Source organism: Vulpes vulpes, chromosome 7 (assembly GCF_048418805.1).
Source record: "Vulpes vulpes isolate BD-2025 chromosome 7, VulVul3, whole genome shotgun sequence".
Lineage (NCBI taxonomy): Eukaryota > Metazoa > Chordata > Mammalia > Carnivora > Canidae > Vulpes > Vulpes vulpes.
In genome coordinates, this window is record NC_132786.1 from 105,052,979 (window position 1) to 105,071,727 (window position 18,749).

At 34.4% G+C, this 18,749-nt stretch overlaps 1 protein-coding gene and 1 pseudogene across 6 annotated transcripts in view; one reads left to right on the forward strand and one right to left on the reverse strand.

Moving 5' to 3' along the window:
* The window catches only part of SKAP2 (src kinase associated phosphoprotein 2), a 174,626-nt gene that overhangs the window by 80,133 nt on the left and 75,744 nt on the right, over window positions 1-18,749 (reverse strand). The window lies entirely within an intron of this gene.
* On the forward strand, window positions 2,196-2,762 carry LOC112915786 (rRNA-processing protein FCF1 homolog pseudogene; annotated as a pseudogene).

The following is an 18,749-nucleotide window of genomic DNA, read 5'->3' on the forward strand; positions in this document are numbered from 1 at the left end:
CTCTTGCCAGGTAACAACATATTCACACGCTCCAAGGATAAGAAGGACTTCTTTGGGGAGCTATCGTTGTGCCCACTGCATCCCTCTTATACAGACCAGTTGGCTACTGGTCGTGTTTTTGTGTGTGTGCGTGTGTGTGTGTGTGTGTGTGTGTGTGTCTGCCTATATCTTAATCATCTTCTCTGCTGCAAGAAAAGAATTAAATTCGGGAAAAAAAAACTTTTCAAAACAGTCTCTGATATACAAATACTTTGAGAAAATGAGATACAAGCTTAAAATGGAAATACTTTCTATTTCAGTTAAAAGTAAAATTCTAAATACATCACAATTTTCACATTCTAAATAATATAAAACATATACCATTATGAACTAAATTTTAACTTAATGGTCATCTTTAACACAAAAAGTTGTCCCCAATCTGATTTTGCATCTTAGAATTGTGTTTAAAACCCTGGGTCTTGATTCAAATTGCAGCTTGACTACTAGCTCTGTAATATAAGCAAGTTGCTTACTTTCATTAACTTTACTTTTCAGATCCTAAATCTTACTGTGAAGATTTAGTAGGGTAGCATTTAAGATTAAGAAATGTTAGTTATTATTATTACTGTGGCAATTCAAATTGGCCAAGCCAGGGTTCTATACACACGAAAACAAGAAAGCTGAAAAAAATAAACAACTGTAATAAAATTTGAAAGCCAAATACCTTTTAACAATGCAAATTCCTTTCCAGCTATAGCTACTTGGCAAAAAAAAAAAAAAAAATCTGATGCATGAAAAAAATATTTGATGATACTGTACTTAGTAAAGATTGGTATAAATGAAAAGGAACACTCTTAATTCATTTATTAAAGAAATATTTACTACTATTTATTATGTGCCAGGCTCTTTTCTAAATATTACCTAAGATAGAAAGCCAGGAAAAATAAATTCAACCTATTGAAAATTTGTTGAAAACATTTTAAAATAGAAGTCAAATAACTTATGTATACAATTTAATGAATAACTAATAATGGATCTTCCTCCTTCCATACCTGTACTACCTCTGTATCAAAAACAACCTTTTCACATCCCTAGACTGTAAGTTCCTGACATTCTTTTTAAAAAGCATCATAGTTTAAATAACAAATATATATAAACAAATATTAGCACTGTTTGGTAAGGTAATAATAATTCCAACAGCTAACATTTATTAAGCCTTTACCATGAGTTAAACATGATACAAGTCATCACCTCATTTCCCTCTCACACAGCCCCAAGAGGCAGGCAATTATTAGTCGCATGTCACCAATGGCATGTCAAGTGGTAAAAGCAGAACCCCTAGGTCTGTCCAACAAAGCCCATTCTCAAAGCGCTATGTACTATTGTTGATGAAATAAATGAATGCCATCTACAGAAACTAAAATACAACAGTATTGAATCACTACTCTATGGCATTAGAGTAATCACATTTAAAATTAATTCCTTAACAGTAGAATGATAGATTTAAAATATTTAATTTAAAATTTAAAATTCTAGGATGTTTGTTTCACTTTCTACAAGATTTTAGAGAAGTTAATTTTGCTACCTAAACATGTCTTTTAAAAGACTTCCATTTTGGTTTACACACACACATACATACACAAACATGGAACAAATTATTAAAGGGAAAACATTATGGAAGGAAAAGGAGGCTCTTTTTGCCTGAAGATTCTTCTAATAAATTACACAAAAATAAGAAATGAATATAATTTAGACTGAAAGCTTTAGCTCTTTTCCATTCTACTATGTTTTATTTTCCCATAGATTGTAGGATGATTTTCTTTTTTGCAACCTGTTTTATGTTGTGAGGTTTAAATTAAAAATTTTTACAATTATTTTCAGAAAATGAACATTTTTCTAACTTGCAATGTTGAGTTCATTTTTATTCATTTATTTTTTCCTATTTTTGTGTACAAAAATTTAGAACCTTAATGATAGAAGATCATATCGTAACTCTGAAATGCAGAGTATGCAGAGTTAGAGTGTCTTCCTTTTTTTTTTAGAGTGTCTTCCAAATCATACAATATGACATATGATTTTGTTTCACCTTGAAGAAAGAGAACACATATATAAACAATTGTCATTCTATTTCCATCTCCCAAAAGAATATCACTGAGGGGTGATTAAAATAAATGAAAAATTCTAGTATGAGGAAGAAACAAGAATGTGGCATAAACATGGGGAAGCAAAAGAAAGGAAGAAAGTATGTGAACATGAAGCAAATGCTTAGTCTCCAAGATCAGAGGCTTAAAGAGAAGGATAGACTAAAATCTAAAAAGAAAGAAAAGAAAGATCCCAGTATACTCAAGGAAAGGGAAGTCCCCCCAACATCCTTCCTGCTTATTCTTCCAATATTACACACAGCTGCGCCCACCTTACCACATCCTGGTAGATATCAACTTTATCAACTTTTCCATTAAAGCCAAACTAGACTTAGTACAGTCAGTGATGGACTGTCTGTATACCAAGTGTATCCCTTGTATATAACTGTGTAATGGCTGAAATTGAGAAACTGGGGCAAAAGTATTGAGTGATGGCCAAGAATCCAAGATTTGAACAATCGCTATGCACACACAAAGGAACCCATGCAGATGACTGCTTAATACAGAGCAACTGAGCACAAGTGTTACATTGTAGCCACAGTTGACTGGGACCTTAAACAAAGGATCCAGAATATCCCTGGGGTTCCCATAATGTACATTTCTAACCATAGGTACAATATTGAGCAGATGCCAAGTGATTAAGAAGCCCCTTGGTTCTAATTCCTAAAAGATAGAGTTTCTCTGCCTTCTTTTACTAACTTTCTCTGTTGCCAGCTCATGTTAGCAGTATGCTATAGTATGAATTATTCTTCTTACCCATTTGCTCTGTCATGAGTTTAATTTATGGTTAAATATACTCATTTTTATGTTGTTTTGAAATTTATATTTTGTAACATTTTAAATATTGTTACATCTTGTTATAAATCAGATGACTGCTCATATAAAAAATATACTAGTATGAAAACTATCAAATATGAAGTTATTCTGAATTAAGACTCTACTTACGATGCACTCTGATTACGTGATCACCAAAATGCACTTGATTACTAAAGTAAATACATTTCCAAACAGTCCTCCTGTCTCAGTATTTATTACTTATTTCTATTTAAGAAACTAATTCCCTAATTTTTATGTAAATCAAAAAGCCTTTTTGGGGGGCTCCTGGGTGGCTCAGTGGTTGAGCATCTGCCTTTGGCTCAGGTTGTGATGCTGGGGTCCAGGGGTTGAGTACCTCATTGAGCTCCCCTCAGGGAGCCTGCCCCTCCCTCTATGTCTCTACCTATGTCTCTGCCTTTCTCATGAATAAATAAATAAAATCTTTAAAAAAAAAAGCCTTTGGCATTTTACCTCTTCTGCCAAAGTGCTAAAGCATCCTCTTGAAACACACGAGTGTTCTCTGTCTTTCCTTCCTTTCTCTCCCACTACCCCCCACCCCCACATACACACAATTTATCTCCCTTCTATTTGAAATAGGTATTTCCATGGGTCTCCTTTTTCAATATAGGTGTGAAATTAACACATGTATTATTATTGTTGTTCATTTAGTAATACACAGCTTCATTCTCCCCCCTCTCAACCAAAAAGCATCTTATAGGCATTTGTACAGATACATTTGGCATGGAAATTAAAACAAGTAGGAGAAAATTGTGTGTATATATAGAGAAAACAAATATCCAAATGTAAAAAATGTTAAATGTTAAAGTTTCTTTTGAAAAATCTCCTGTTAGCCTTACAGGTTTTCCCTTGTAAGTTAATTACTTAAGAAAATCTACATGATGAGTATAATAGGAATTATCTGTACTACGCTTGAAACTCTTCTATAAATGACATTATTTCAAATTTTAAAAAATAAAAGTACTAAATCAAGGCACAACTAGGAGTCAGTCACAAAACAAGTTGGAACTACAAAGTCATTTACACTTAGTGGGAATGGGCCAAAAACTCAGTTACAAGCTTTATAACAACCAGCATGAGGCAAGAAATAATGAATTATAGGATTCATTACCCATAAGATAAATATAGATCATTGATTGCTCAAGGAGGAATATACAACTATTCCTGATTCCTGGTACTGAAATGAGAAAGAAATCTTTCCCATGTGTTCTCAATGTCCTCAATAACATTGTTACAGTAAGTTCACAGGGCTGCTTTGTATAACATCACTCATGTCAAGCCAACAGCACAATGCCAAAACAAAATTTACTAAAAGTAATTCTACAGAGCACAAAACCCAGTAGCCCAAGTATATAGCTCCCAATAGCTTTGTTAAAACTCAAGGATAAGACCATAGAATACCTACAGGAATAGACACCTTGCACATTTTTCACACAATCCTTCCAAAATACTATTTGTCTTGGTCAAACTTTTGGTAAATATTAAATCCCAAACACAAGATATGACCCCTGCAAGAAACCAACAACGCTCTTTTATGTTACTAATTCAGAGCAATACCCCTAACAATCAGCCAGGCTGGGAGTAATGTTGAGATATTCTTACTTATAAATTTACCCAAAAATTTATAAAGTATTATAGCTTTACAGGGACATATGTCTGGATGAAGATCACCTTAACACAAAACAAATCAGCAACTGCTTCTAAAAGTTCTAACTCAGTGCCAGAATAATTCTAGCTTACAAGAAGTTTAAGCATATGCTTACTTCACATAAACAAAACATACACAGAATGACATGTTACTGAGAATGACAAAATGCCTAAGTCTACTCTTTAGTATGAACTGGTAATAATTTATACCCCGGTAACTGAAAGAATTAGAAAGCAGTGTTATCTATGTAATAGAGTAAATTACCGAAGAACACACATTAAAACTTCAATGTTTGAAGAGTTGATGTATAGCATTTTTTTTTTCTAGTGTCTGAAAATAAAAGCAGACCACATGTTTAATCCTCTTTCTGATCCTTAGCTTCAGAGCAGAATAACTGTTAACAGCCATATGTGGAGAGACTGGCCAGGAAGAGAAACATTCATGTGGCATCACCAACAATATTAGCCTAAAATCATATATCCATAAGTTTGTCTTTTTCACTAGACTTTGAGCAAAGCATCATAAGATGGTGCTTCTCAAACTGAAGCATGCATCCACATCACTAAGGATACTTATTTAAAATGCTGAGGGAGAATTTTGAAATAAAATATGTACACTGCTCTTAGTGGTATGTTTTTAAAACTTCACTTTATACTTCTAGGATCTTAAAAACATGCTCTAAGATAATGTTTAATGCAAAATTTTTAAAATGTCAATAAGTTGATAAAATAGAGTTCTGCAAACAGCACAAGACTGAAGCCAGAAGGGAAATATCAGATATATAAAATGCCAATGAGGAGGGTGATTTTATTTACAGACTAACTTTTGGGTCATTAAAATAATTTTATAAAGATGTAATACTTCTTTCATCAGAATTGGTGTGGTCCCCCATTGATGTGGAGTACGGGAAGAAGAAACTGAGGAGGAAACCGAGGGGGGTGGGGGCAGGCAAGAGAGCCGGAAAGGGCCACCACAACTGGAGCATCCTCCTTTCTCCTCCCCACTTTAATGCCTCCTTAATAACACTCCAGTTCAGGCCTGAGCCTTGTAGCAGCCCACATAAAATAAGAATTACAATAAAAAGGAGAAAAATAAATTGGAACAAATAATATGAAAAGTTGCCCATTTTGAGGCACATGATTTCAGCATATTTTTAAAAAATGAGTATCCAGGATATAACAAAATCAACTGCCAAATACAGAAACTGATATTTACCCTGAGTTAGACACCATAAGGCAATCTAGGAATCTGTTCTTGTGTGCACTATCCCAGCCTTAAGTCCACAGAGCAGGAGGTCCACAGCCTAACTGTCTGTGGTCTTCTTTCCTCCCAGATAAGAGTCATCATTACCTGAACAATTTCACCACTGAGGTTTAAGTTTTTGACTCACATTAAAAACGTCAAATTAAAACTTTGAAAATGAATCTCCTGGAATAAAACATGTGCTAGCAACACATACCAACTGATGCAACTTGGTGCAAACAGACAGGCCTCTCCAAACACCCCTGAGCACCAGGCTGTGGTGGGCTGTCGTCTTTCACTGCAATGACAGGGCTGGCACTTACCTCAGGGAGGTGTAAGGCTGTAAAACACTCTGAATCTGAATCCACAGTTTGTTCATGAATATTTGAAACACACAAGAATCTCTCAAAAACATGGAAAAAGACTTAAAATCCAAAAAATATACATCCCACTCCAACTCGATATGAATAAATGATATGATACAACCTATTCAAAATCAATCCAGATATGGTAACCTCTTATGATATTCCATTACATGTTTTCTACAAATTCAGCCTATAATTAAATCATATATGAATTGACTATGATGTATATTCTCACCACAAAAATATTTTTACATACATAATGTTACATCTATCTTCCTAATAATGAGATGATAGTTATTAAACAAATCTATGAATTCAATTAAGTTCCCTTCATCTGGATATCCTCAAGGCTCATGCAAGACTCAAAACTATAATGTATTTTTTTTAATATCAAAATACATTACATTAGAGAAAAGAAATAACTCTTGCGGTGCCTGGCTGGCAAGTACAGTAGAATATGCCACTCTTTTTTTTTTTTTTTAAATATGCAACTCTTAATCTCAGGATTGTGAGCTCAAGCATGTTAGGCACAAAACCTACTTAAAAAAAAGAAATAAAGCGGATCCCTGGGTGGCTCAGCGGTTTAGTGCCTGCCTTTGGCCCAGGGCGCGATCCTGGAGTCCCGGGATCAAGTCCCGGGATCGAGTCCCAGGTCGGGCTCCCGGCATGGAGCCTGCTTCTCCCTCCTCCTGTGTCTCTGCCTCTCTCTCTCTCTCTCTTTCTCTCTCTCTCTATGTCTATCATAAATAAATAAATAAATCTTTAAAAAAAAAAAGAAAGAAAAAGAAAAGAACTCTTATAAATTCCTCACAGGATGGAAAACTATGGAAATCTGACACTTGGTCCAAAGTTCAGTGATCTATCACCACCCATTAGAAATCAGGTATGGTATTACAATTCCATACTTGGATAAGAATTAGTATAATCATTAATTTGTCAGATGATGACTTTTTCAAGGGTTGGGTAGCAAAAAATATTTGCATGGATGTCACAAGAGACAATGAGTTCCCACAAATCAATAAGAAGAAGATAGAGAGTTTAACAGAAAAATAGGTGAGGAATATGAACCAGGCAATTCATAGAATAAGTACAAAAGCCAATAAACACAAGAAAAGATAATGTTTACTGATTTACTGTCTCTTCCCTAGCTCCCCTCACCTTTACTAAAGATGTTCCATGAACTCAGAGACCACACTGTCTTGTCCACTGTATATCCCCAGTGCCAAATTAATGCCTGGACACACAGTAAGTGCTCATTAAATTTTGCTGAATGAAACTCTGGGAAACAAACAAAGGGTTGTGGAAGGGGAGGTAGGTGGGGGAATGGGGTGACTGGGTGATGGGCACTGAGGAGGGCACTTGATGGGATGAACAATAGGTATTATGCTATATGTTGGCAAATTGAATTTAAATTTTAAAATGTTAAAAAAAAATTTGCTAAATGAATAAACCACTAAAAACTAAAGAAAACAAAATAAAACAGGATACTGCCTTTTAACTTTGTGAGACTAGTAAAAACTAAAAAGATTAATACCACCAAACAGGGAAGGATGGGAAGAAAGGGTATTCTCCTGCATTCCCTTTGGGACTGTAACTTCCTACAGTTCTGTGCATGAAAGTTTGACAATATCCTAAGAATAAACTCCCAAGAATCTACCCTACAAATATCAAGCACTGGTTCATTAATAGTGTATATGCCAGAATAGATACTGAAACACAACTTGTGATAGAAAAATAGAACATGTCCAGCAAGAAAGACATTATGAAACCATTTTAAATAATGCTTATCATTTAAATAAGCATGTGTAGATCTATGTGTATTAATGGAGAAAGATATGCACTAATGGAGAAAGATGATCATGATACTTAAGTGAAAAACATAAGGTACAGAATAATATGTACAATGATATCCCATTTTTAATTTAAAAACTCTGATTTCATATCTATTCTAGCACACACACATTTGTACAATTCAGGGAAAAATGTCTGGAAGGATATTCAGAACAATTAATAGTTCTTACTTCTAGGGATTTTGGGGCGGGTGGAGGATATATTTTCTTTGCTACAAGCATGGACTACATTTATAAGTTCACATAATAGAATTTTGGTGAAAAAGAAAAGAGAATGTGTATAGGTTTTTAAGTAAATTAAATCAATTTATATTATTTAAATCACAGCTAGAAAAACTTTAACTACTAATCTGAAAGATTTAACTTAATAAATATGTATTGTTTTATGGTAAAATAATATAGCTTGAAAACAATCCTCTCAACTCATATGGAGGTATTACACTTTGAGACTGTTCACGTATCTGGCTATTCTTCAAATAGGCTAAGTCTCACATATCCATACAAGGTCTCATTCTGCCTGGAATATGCTACTCACCTTTCTTCACTATATCACACCTTGCCACCCTCACTGCCTAGATAGCTTCCAGCTCACCCTTCAACATACAACTCAACTCTGAAAAGCCTTCCCATCATGACATAACAGAACATTTGCAAGAAAACAGATTTCTTTAAACAGATTAAAGGAAGATATTTTCTCTGATATTAGATCATTCTAATTCTTACTACTGATTTTTTTAGTGTGGTAAAAAAGTCACTTAAGTCAAACAAAGTAGTAATTGATTATTAATTACCCAGATATTTCTGTTTTCAAAAAATCTCAAATTGATTATAGAAATGAAACAAGGCAAAGGCTTCAAGACAAATCCTGTCTGGGAAAAACACTGATGGATTTTTAGAAGTCCACATGTACTAGGCATGTTTTTGGTTGGAAAACAAGCATCTATGATGAATTTAAAATTTTTTCCAAGATGAAATAATCTAAATTTTTTGATATTACAAAAATAACTCAATAATGTATTTTTGTTCTGTCGTACTTAAAAGCCTTTCAAACTGATGCATGTAAAAATATGCACAAAAATAACTGTACCAGGCTATAACTGGTATTCCAAATTCCACCTGGAAAATGAATTTTATGGCTCTACTATAAACTTCTAAAATCCTGAAGTTTTAATAGATACGCTGACACAACCTTAACCATAACAGTTCTAGCAACTGCTGCTATAATAAATCTGTCAGTTTCTGTAATGCCTATGACAAATCCATTAATATGAATGATGTACATTTCACATAGCACACCACACAGAAACTGCACACGTTATGTCATTTCCATTCTGAGTAGCAAATCAGTAATCAATATTTGTAAAAGCAGCAGCTAATCCTTTGTAAAATCACTGGTTCAGTGATTGAAGAGTTTGCTCAATCTACACAGTTAATCCCTCTTCATCTGCTGAGCCCTCTATTTATCCCAGTCCCTCATAGTGCTAGCTATGGCAGATTAATACATCTCCACACGTTAAACATGACCTGACAATTGACACAGGATATTGCTGACAGGATAAGCTCTACAAACACTGGCCTTTTCAAAAAGAAGCTTAAAATTAACATTCAGAAACCCAAAGTTTACAAATAGGCTCACCACGACCCTTTCCTAGCTCCAAGCACCTGATTTATTGGGCTTACACTCCATAGGAAACATATCCCTATTTTTGGTTTGAAGTCTTCTGGCTGATTCCAGAATGCCTATTCATAAAGCATGTCATGTTATTAATTTTTTAAGTCAAGGTAAATAGTTTTCTGGCCAGGAACAGAGGATCATACATACAGAAGCATTTGGAGAATTCATACTTATATATGAAGTAGAAGTTCTCAGCTAATGGTATTTCAAAGTTCTACACTTGAAGAAAATCTCAAAAAAAAAGCATTTTCATACTTATAACTTTAGAAAGAAAGATGCATTTTTGCAGTGAAGACTGATTAACAATATTGTGAATAAAGTGTTCTGTGTTACATGAATTAGATAAACATAACACATTCCTCTTTGGAATGTATTAAATTTTATTTAAAGACCAATCATAAATTTCCTTAACAAAGTTATTGCAATATGATGCTCTATACATCCTTAATTAAGACTTGAAGTAAAAGAAAATCCAAATTCATGTCAAATCAAGAGTAAAAAGTACAGAGAGAAAAATTATTTCCTAACCCAATATATTGAATGAAATAATTTTTTTAAAGATAACACGAATGACTCCTTTACATGTACACCATCTGGTTAGCTGTGTCTAATAAAGAATACCAAACATGCTATTAGGTCCTACACTTTTCATGCCTCTGGAGGGGAAGCAGAGGCCACAGAAAGGCTGAGAAGAAACATCAGGAGAAGATCAGAAAAGAATGGTCTTGACCAGAAGCCCAAAGAGTACAGAATTTAAGAAGAATGAATGAGTAGTCAGTAATATCAGTTGTTTCAGAAAAGCCAAGAAAGAAATACTAGAAATTAATCACTGAATATGGAAGTTAGGAGGCTACAATCATCTCGCTTGAGTTATCAGGGAAGAGGCAGTGTGGAAAGAAGCCAGTCATTACAGAATGAAATAGAGAAAGTGGAATGAAAAAAGATATTTTGTCTTTTTTTTTTTTTTGATAATTCATCTTTAAAAACAAAAACACTTCAGTAGTGAGGGGAAGAAGAGAGGGAACAACAGAGAGGGAGAACAGCATTTCCAATTTATTTTTTAATTCAATACTTAGTAATATTCCCTTTCAATACCAAATTCCACTGTAATGCAACAACTAGACCTTAAAATACTAAAAACCAATACTGCAATTTTTAAAATTGGATCATTTTAGACCTTACTTAGTAGCAATATGTTCATATGTAATGTTAAAAAGTGAATTTATTAGGTTAAAAATGATGACTAGCATTTGAAAATTTAGGGTGATCTCTGTAATGTAATGCAAAAGTCTCTCATAGGCTATATTGCATATTTTTAAAATGCAATCTTAAAGTCTAATAGCTTTTCAGATATTAAGCAAAAAAAAATTTGCTAGTCAGTTGGATTTGCTATAAGAAGAATTATACACATCACCAAATCTTACAAGACAACAGGTTCTAATTAGCCTACCTGAAAGAAACTCACTCTACATAAAGTGAGTAAAAAGATAGCAGTTCTAGTTGAATAATATAGGTGATCTGTCCATGTCAAAAATATGGCTCATTAGATAAGTAGTTTGCCAACAGTTAAGAAAAATAAATTGCAAAATTCTTTTATCCATAAAAATTACTTAGCAGCCACAATCACCAAGGCTTTGAAACAGTGATATTTCTCTAGTACATTTAAATTAGGATACTCCAAAGTTCAATTTATATATAAGTTTAAAAACTACACCTCTGTTGTACAAACTATATATTTACTCATTGGACTCTTTTAGACTTACTGTTAGTTGTCTGAACCTCTAAATGAAATGCCTTTATGCCTCTAGACATAGGATTATTTCAGTGTTCTTTCTGATGCAAATACATACATAAAATGTATATGAAATGCACACACACAAATGATGTCCAATAAATCTAGAAAATGTCTGACTTTTTAAAATCACAGTGATGTTCATAAGCAGCTTATATTTTTAAATACAACAAAAATTTCCTAAGAAACAGTAAAAAACACTGTTTAAAATGAAGATAACAATGTTTCAAGGGAGAGCAATTTATCAAGTTTTTCCAAAGCTTTTCATACTTACACTTAATACACCCAAGTAACCAACATCATAAATTTTTAAGTCAATTTGCCAATGTTAACATGCATAGCCAGAGAACTAAATAATACCCATATAAGATCAAACATGTAACACTGGCCTCCTTAACCATAAATTTTAACTGAATTAACTTGCTAGTCAAGATTTAGTAAAGAGGTCTATATCCTATGGATATAAGGAGGAAGGAGTATTGTGTGTCATCAACCAATTGAAGTGACATGTTCAGAAAAAAATGTTATCTTCAATTTAAATAGACATCTTCCCAAAGAATATATACAAACAGCCAAGAGACACATGAAAAGATGCTCAGCATCACTCATCATCGGGGATATACAAATCAAAACTACAATAAGACACCACATCACACCAGTCAGAATGGCTAAAATGAACAACACAGGAAACAACAGGTGTTAGTGATGCTGCAGGGAAAGGGGACCCTCTTACACTGCTGGTGGGAATGCAAACTGGTACAGCCATTTTGGAAAATAATGATGTTCCTCAAAAAGTTAAAAATAGAACTACCCTATGATCCAGCAGTTGTATCACCAGGTATTTACCCAAAGGATACAAAAATACTGATTGGAAGGTATATGTGCACCTTCATGCTTACAGCAGCATTATCAATAATAGCCAAATTATGGAAACAGCCCAAATGTTGATGAATGGATAGGAAGATGTGGTACATATATACAAGGGAATATTATTCAGCCATAAAGAATGAAATCTTGCATTTGCAATGACATAGATAGAGCTAGACAGTATTATGCTAAGCAAGATCAGTCAGAGAAAGACAAATCTCATATGATTTCTCTCGTATGTGAAATTTAAGAAACAAAACAAATGAATATGGGGTGGGTGAGAGAAGCAAACCAGGAAATAGACTCTTGACTATACAGAACAAACTGAGGGTTACTGGAGGGGAGGTTGGTGGGCGATGGGTGAAATAGGTGATGGGAATGAAGGATGGCACTTGTGATGAGCACAGGTGTTGTATGAAAGTGATGATTCACTAAATTCTACATCTGTAACTAATATTATTCTGTATATTAACTAACCAGAATTTAATATATGTGTTGCCGAAGCCATCATGACTAACTAGAATTTAATAAAAACTTGAAAAAGAAAAAATGTTATCTTCAAGTCTAAGACTTCAGATTTCTATAAATATTTTCATTTATATTTTAATACCAAATATTTACTAGCTAAAGTATTAATAAAGCCAGTGTTCTTTTGTTTTAATCACATGAGTAAGACCAAAATTATTAAGATTTGCCATACTAGAAAATCTCAAAAAAGGAAAATTATTGGTTACACTCAAAGTGATCTAGCAATGCCATAGATTTCTTTGTAGATTCAGACATAAAGATATAAAGTCTGAATTTTTTATTCTAAAGAATTCTAGGAGCACTTGGGTGGCTCAGTGGATGAGCATCTGCCTTCGGCTCAGGTTGTAATCCTGAGGTCATGGGATGGAGTCCTCGTGGAGAGCCTACTTCTCCCTTTGCCTATGTCTCTGCCTTTCTCTCTGTCTCTCATGAAGAAATACATAAAATCTTAAAAATATATTCTAAAAATACAAAGGCAAAAAAATTTTCTTTCAAAAGCCATCTCATTTCTAGGGTTCAACACACTGTATCAGGAGGTATATGATGTCAATTTTTCCTAGCACGATGATGTTAACTTTCATCACCTGTTTAAGGCCGTATCTGCCAATTTCTTCTTTCAAATTACTATTTTTCACTTTATAGTTAGTATTTTATGAGGAGATTCTTTAAGAAAAGCAAATTAAAAAATAAATCAAACTTTCACCCATTATTTTAGTATCTATTGATGATTCTTGTCTGATTTCTATCATGACTGCAAATGGCAGTTTCCTATTTTTTTTCCTAATGAATGAAAATGTCAAATACTCTTTATATGAAAAAGCAGAAAGCTAGAAAAACAACTATGATTTGGGAACTGAATATTTAGGAAACAGAAATAGCTGATTCTTGCCCTGGTAAACTCTATAAACATGATTTGGGGTGTGTGTGTGTGTGTGAGTGTGTGTGATGCACACCCATGTGTACACAACTAGGTATGATATCTCATAATGTATCTATCAAGAACAATTGTACAATAAAAAATTGTAATAGCATGTCATCTTTAAGGGAAGAAAGATAAAAAAATAGATCAGAAGTCAGAAGACTACTACTGTCAGCCTCTAAACTTAATTGTAGGTACTAGATGATTCAACCTTTCCTAGACTTCACTTGTAAAATAAGAGACATAGGCTAGATAATTTGTAAGCTTCCTTACAAGTAGTGTTCTACATTCTGATAATACTAAAATAGGTTGATATACATAAGGATATTTTAAAATATCACATACCTTTTATGTCCATCAGAAAAAAAAAAACACTACAACTGGAGGAAAGCATAATAACTGTTTAGGTGAGGCTTACCTAATAATATTCCAAAGGAAATAAAATCATAATTCCTTGCAGGAACCTTTTTGTTATGATTTATAACACAGTAGTCATTATTCTATTGTTAATGTTACAGAGTATAAATTTCCTCCAACAGAAAGAGAAAGAAGGCATTGTTTCTGCAAAATAAGTGTCATAGCTTGTTAATATGCCAAACTACCCCTAGGTATAGCTAGTGATAATAAGGTTTTTAAATGATAATGACGCGGGTCAATGGGGGGTGGGGGGAGATGTGCCTAGGTGGCTCAGTTGATTAAGTGTCTGCCTTCAGCTCAGGTCATGATCTCAGGGCCCTGGGATCAAGCCCTGCCTTGGGCTTCCTGCTCAGTGAGGAGAATCTGCTTTTCCCTCTCCCTCTGCTGCTCTCCCTGCTTGTTTGTTCTCTCTCTCTCTCCCTCTCTCAAATAAATAAATAAAATCTTTAAAAAAAAAAAAAAAGAGAGAGAGAATGAGTCTGGGACCTGAGGACTCAAACCAAAAGGTACACCAGCCTATTTTAATCAAGAGCCTGGTTTCTAAAGCTCTTCTCCCACACTCAACAAAGAAAACAAATCTGAACTCTTGTCCAAACTTGCCCTGATGGTTTTTAAAGCAGAGGAAGTCAATAAGCAGAGTTTAAGAATAAAATGGCACTAATGTACATTTAATGATAAGGAGGTAATGCAAATGATTTGACAAAGTTTTAGTGATCTTGCAATACCAGGGCACAGGTACAATATCTAGGCTGGAGTCAGCTGTACATATATATATTTTATATAGAATGCGTAAGACTATGCATGCCTATGTATAAATATTTTCATATTTATTAAAATGTAATAAATACTCAATGTAGCTGGCTTTCTCAATATTTGTGACTTAATATTTACTTTCTTCACCTATAAAATGGGAATTAGCAAGCTGGCTGTCAATAAATGTCCAAACCCGACAAAGTACCACAGATTTAGCAGCTTCTGAAGATAATGAGTACTGTATATAAAACAAAAGTTGATATTTTTATAAAAATAATTTAAATGATCAAAATAAAAACTGATGCATTTTTATGCAGGTCACTCTTTCAACATGTGGCAAAAAGATGGCACCAGAAAAGCAGCAAAAAGAAAGTTATATTCAATAATGTACAGGTTTGGGCAGATGCATAAGGTACTTAAGTACTGGACCATTTGAGTTTTATTCATCTTCTAATTCCACTGGACAGTGCCTGGAACATAATCATTTACTAAATGCATGTTGAACAAATGAGTATTAAATAAAGAGATATAGGAATCATCCATCCATTACACCAAAAGATTAGCTTTACTTTTTTACGTTAAACTACAGTAACAATGGTGGACTATCAGATCAAATTATGCCCCCCAAAGGAAATAAAACCTTCAGTTTTTATGTGCTGTACATGTGCTATGTACATATCAGAAAAAACGAGGCCTACTGATTTTTTTTTGTATGCAGCACTTTACAAAAGCACTTGGCAAATATTCAGCCAGCCAGAGGAAATTCCAAGTGAAATTCAATCCATGTGTGTGTTTGTTTTGTGGGAGTGAATTATTTTTATGGCATGTAACTTTAATTGGTGGCAGATACAAAATACTTTATAGTTACACTACATGTTCATTTAGTTATGCATAGAGCCTAGAATATTTAACCAATAAACTTTTAACAGTAATGGGAAATTGCATGTGCTTCTGATAATGCTGGGTCTAGCAACAACACTTTGCCTGTTCTACGAGCCTTCGAGTAGTTTTATTAGGTAAATCCACTGATGATCTTGATGACTCAGTCTGTCATCTATAAAACACATACCCATATGGGATGATGATAATATTCTGCAGAAATACACTCTCTATGATTTGGAGTTTAGACTTACTTTAAACTGCCCTACACCAAAGGGGCCAATTCAGGTATGAATTATGTAGGCCCAAAGTAGCAGCCATAAATGTCACCTCCTACCCCCTCACTATGACTGTTACTTACAGACTAGCTGAGGGCATCGAAGAATAGAATGAGATGCCATTTTACATTTTCCTCTCCCTGTCTCCCCACTGAGGATATGAAGGTAAAAACCCTCCTTTTTTCCATTTCAGGCTACATGAGCTGAGATTTATTGCCCTCCTGAGGATGAAAGCAAGATAATTTGTATGAAGTTAGCATCCTCCTTGGGCATTTCTTGGCATACTACAGGCTTTTCTCAGTTGGATTTACTCTGCATCTTCTAGCTAATACATTTCCAAAGGAGCATGGACAAACACCAATTTAATACAGTGATTCTGCAACTGGATAGCAGGATGAAGTGTGGGCACCTTCCCACAATTTCTCCCTTTTCCTTCTCCATCTAAACCTCATAACTTCAATTATGAGCTTTACTTCAGAATATATTTTTCACACAGTCTCTATTCCATGTCAACAATACATGACAGTCATTATTCAATGAGCAATAAGCACTTCTTATGAAACTGGCCTATGTCAAGAACATAGACCCTGGAGAGACAAAGTCAACACAGGTTCTACCTTTAAGGGGCTCATATCTTGCAATTGAAAAATAACAAGTAACAAAACAATAACTGTTAAGTGCTACATAAGCTTAATACAAAACCCAAATCAAATACAGCCCCAACAGTAACACTGGGGTAAAGCTACTGTAAGAACACAGGAATCCCAGTGCCATCAGAAAAGAGAGTTGGAGAATTATCACTCAGTATACTTCTCTTTCTTCCACACATCAATCTTTTTTACAGGTAAAATCAGATTTTAGAAGTACATTGAGGACAACTTTGAAAAGAGAAAGGCTTCAGAAAAAGCAATATGCACCTTGAAAGGCAGAAAGGAGAGGAGAAATAATTCGAGCTTCTCTGCCTTGTTGACAGGTATGTTGGCAAAGGAAGGGGTAAGATCAAGTCATGTGTATGTATATAGATGCCTATGTATGCCACCAGCCAAAATGACCTCTCTCAGAGGTCCCTACGCAGCCCAAAGCCCCCTTAGTTCAGGGTGACTACCCTGATTCATTCTTTCTCGAATGAGTATAAGTCATGCACGGCTCTATTGCTAAAGCCTAATAAGCAAGCAATACCATCCTAAAACTTTGAGTTTCAAAATATATTATAAACAGTAACACATGTACTGTGGGATGATTCAGATATTAGCTCAGAAAAATAGGGATAGCATCAAGAATCTGTTTATATTCTTTAGCCCCGTTGAAAATATTTCAAATTAGATTAGATGGCAATTGCAATACAAAAGAGCACAGTGCCACTAACATAAGCTAACTTGTTATAGCCACTGGTGGATAAATAGCAGCACATCCTGCTGATATGGAATAAAGAGTTGCTAAATCTTATTTTAAAGAGATCTTTTTAAAGACAGGATATTCAAGTCTATCACATCCATTGATTAAAAAAATTAATTTGCAGTCACTAGGGTCATTTTTTATGAATCAGGGAGACACACAATCAAGGGAAATTCAGGTTTCTCCATATACATACATACACATACCACATTTATTTTCACACTCATCCTCATCCTTTTCCTCGTGATTTAAAGAAGGCTGTCTCTTCCTTGTATATTGAATCTCTCCCTCTTCAGTGCTGCCTCCTCTGCAAATATAAACATGATCAAATCCCTCTCTTAACTTTGCATCTCACTCTCTGGTTATTGTACCCTCTTTACTCCTCTTCACTGATTAATTTTTTTAATTTTTATTGAGATAATTACAGATTCACATGCAGCTATAATAAATAAGATAGAGTCCCTCACATACCTTGCCCAGCTTCCCCCAATGGTAACATTTCACAAATCTGTACTATAATATCCCAACTAGGATATTGACAATGATACAACTCCCATTATAATTCAGATTTCCCCAGTTTTGCTTATGCTCATTTAAATGAGCTTGTATGTGTTTATGTTAAGTTCCACACAACTGTATCACCTGTATAGGTTAATGTACATACTACAATCAAGATATAGTCCCAACACCCACAAGGATCCCCTCTGTTGCCCTTTTATACTTTTGGCCCCCCTCCTCTAAATTCTGGTAGCCACTACCCTGTTCCTCCATTTCTATAATTGTATCCTATCAAAAATGGAACATAAGTGGAATCACACACTGTGCAACCTTTCAGGATTGGTTTTTTCAGACAGCATACCTGCCTACAGATTTACCTAAGTCATTATGTATATCAACAGCTCATTCCTTTGTATTGCTGAGTAGGATTCCACAGTGTGTGTATACCACCGTCTGATACTATCTAGCCTTTCTAAAGAAGTAGTTTGCTTCTCTTTTACTTGCTTCTCATTCCTCAACCCACCACAATTTGACTTCTGTCCGTATTACTCTACATAGTAGAGTAATGCTCTATGCTCTCACGTTCTACTATCCTTTCATAAAACCACTACAACTTCCTAATTTCCATAGTCAATGGGCAACTTTTGAAATTTCTCTTTCTTGGTCTTTCTGAAGCAACTGACACTACT